Source organism: Octopus bimaculoides, chromosome 5 (assembly GCF_046866305.1).
Source record: "Octopus bimaculoides isolate indiv1 chromosome 5, ASM4686630v1, whole genome shotgun sequence".
NCBI lineage: Eukaryota > Metazoa > Mollusca > Cephalopoda > Octopoda > Octopodidae > Octopus > Octopus bimaculoides.
Window position 1 is genome coordinate 75834167 of NC_142932.1, and position 3041 is coordinate 75837207.

The following is a 3041-nucleotide window of genomic DNA, read 5'->3' on the forward strand; positions in this document are numbered from 1 at the left end:
TATACATTAATGTCTGTTTTTGATTTTTATCATCTGTATGGTGTACGTATCGGAAAATGTAACATGTTCCTGGGGAGCCAATTTTTTGATCTGGTTCCACTTCCTGATTTAACCATTCCACTTCATATACAATTACTAATCGTAACTTACATGCTCAGTAGTGATAGAGACAGTGACATAGTCACCATCCTTTAGCTGTGGATCAAAGATATGTAATCAGAAAGATGAGACACAAAAACTGAGAGACCTCATTTCTGATTTACCTAATTTATGTGACATGTGATGGTTACAGTAGAGATGGTCATCTTTTCCGCAGATATGACTTGGTAGACTCTTACAATAATGAAAATTATATATATATATATATATGTGTGTGTGTGTGTGTGTGTGTGTGTGTGTGTGTGTGTGTGTGTGTGTGTGTGTGTGTGTGTGTATGTATGTATGTATCTGTGTGTGTGCGAGTATGTTACAGTGCGCATGTATATATATATATATATATATATATATATAAAATTTTCCAGAGGATATTGAAGTTTCTATCTCTTTTAAATATACGAATTTAAAAGTTAAAAACCTTGAAATATATATTTATATATGTATATATATATATATATATATATATATATATATATATATATATATATATATAAGCTACCAGCAAAATATGAATCTTTGTTAGAAATCGCCTTTTTGGAACCCTCCAAAGTAAAAGATAAAATATAATTCAACATTTTCACACGACACACACACACACACATATACATACATACATATATGGATCTATGGGATATATGTGTGTATATGTATATATATGTGTGTGTGTTAATGTGTATGTATTATGTATATATTTTAATATGTATATTTGTATTCTTATAGACGTATGTATATGTATTTAGATATCAAACAAATTTTAAAGCTCTATCTCACGGACAATTGCAATTATTTCACTATAGAAGCGGCTGCAAGAAACATTGAAAACGTTTGTAATCTTAACAACCTAATAAATAACAACTCTGCCAAATATTACTACAAATAAATATAGTTTGATTAAAGAGGGTGTGTTTTATGTATTGTTAACATATGATTGCATGATTATATATAAATGATATGTGTGTTTGCATGCGTATGTGTTGTGTATAAGTGTATACCCAATAGATAATCATATATTATCATATATGTGCGCATATTTTTTCTTGATTGCGACATTCTTTTTTCAGGCTGGCTCAAATTATTTAACTATATCGTTTTCCCATTGTCGTGGAGGCCGTCCGAGTGGACTTTTCCGATCTCTTCGATACCACTCGGGTCCAGTTAAGAAAGAATTAGAAGCGCGTTGTGATCAGCGGTGTATAACAACCACAGCCTCCAGACGACTTCGAAATCTCCTGCAACCCTTCTGGACAGTCTCCTTGTTTAAGTTGGTGAATGCTATCATAATCCTTGCCTTCAGTTTATCTCACAGATGGTGCCCAACTGACCCTACCATACGGTGTAGTCAACAAAATCAAAAACGAACAATGTGCATGTGCGAAATTAAAAATATATAATGGCGACAATTTACCCATCGTACCCTGTATATTAATCGAAGTGTACAGTTATTACATATCTATTACAGCTGATCTTATCAACCGGTTTGCTTTCAAATTTAGACACAAGGCTACCAAATAGAAAGGAAGGTGTTTGTCTGTACTAAAGACCTTAGTGCATGACTCGTACTTTATCTTATCGACCTCCAAACCAGAGGAAAGAAAGGCAAGGTTAACAACAGTATGGTACTGAAACTCAGCATGAAGAGCAGGAGCAAATACCATCTGTTATTTTTGCAGGCGTAATAGTATTTCTGTTAATCCTGCACCCTTCTAATTAGGCACGAGCCCAATAATTTTGTAGGAACGGGTTAATCCATTAAATCGACCACAGTGCGTTACTGGTATTTTGTTTTTATCGACCCCGGAGGAATAGAAGTGAACCTAAGGGTAATTTGAACTCTGAACATAAAGATTCGAAACTAAATACTGCATGTTATTTTATACGGCACGGCAGCAATTTCGCCAGATAGCTACCTTGTATGTATATATTTTTTTTTATAACTTAAAAATATATATTTATATATACTTTTTGTCGCCAGGCGCCATATTGGCACAGTACATCTTATTTCTTTACTGCCCACAAGGGGCTACACACAGAGGGAACAAACAAGGACAGACAAACGGATTAAGTCGATTATATCGACCCCAGTGCGTAACCGGTACTTATTTAATCGACCCCGAAAGGATGAAAGGCAAAGTCGACTTCGGCGGAATTTGAACTCAGAACGTAGCGGCAGATGAAATACCGCTTAAGCATTTCGCCCGGCGTGCAGTACATGCCTATATCTGAATTCAATTCGGTTTCCTTCTATACTTGTATCAACTAAAATGCAAATGATACAATTAGCCTATGAAATCTTATAAAATAGCCAAGGGAAGTTACCTCGTACCTTTATTCTTTGAATTATCTCTCTTGTCAGAAATTACGCTTAACCTGCCAGAAGTTTTATCTCTGATATATTTTGGTTTAACCTTAAGTCATGATCAGCCTAGTTGAGCAGCCATATGATCAATGGCGTACTGGTTATAGCCACCCTGTCTTTTGCATACCATCACGCGCACTCACACACACACAACATGGCAACACCCTTAGTGCTGAAAAGTATAGAAGAATAAAAGAATAAACATTCATACTCACGCACATATATATATGTGGTATATCTATATCTATCCAATACACACGCGCGCTCGCACATGTATGTACATATATCTGTCATCTGTCTTTCTATCTCTTTGTCTCTTTGTTATATGTTGAGAGATAGCAGATATATATATATATATATATATATATATATATATATATATATATATATAATATACGATAAAATCTTTATAAGAATTTATCAATTAGTCAGCGTGAAAAAACCCCATAAGGAAAAAAAAAACTCATCGTTTTTTCCCCTAAAAACATTTAACTTAACGGCAAACCAATGGTTTCTCAACCAATACAGC

General features: G+C 34.2%; 1 protein-coding gene across 2 annotated transcripts in view; it reads left to right on the forward strand.

Annotated features, from left to right (window-relative positions):
* LOC106867535 (1-aminocyclopropane-1-carboxylate synthase-like protein 1) overlaps positions 1-57 on the forward strand; it is a 52816-nt gene extending 52759 nt beyond the window's left edge. For both annotated transcript variants that reach the window (XM_089352462.1, XM_089352463.1), the window contains one exon: positions 1-57. This exon is cut by the window's left edge and continues 143 nt beyond it. The gene's annotated coding sequence lies outside the window, so the exon portion shown is untranslated.
* Positions 58-3041: the final 2984 nt, after the last annotated feature.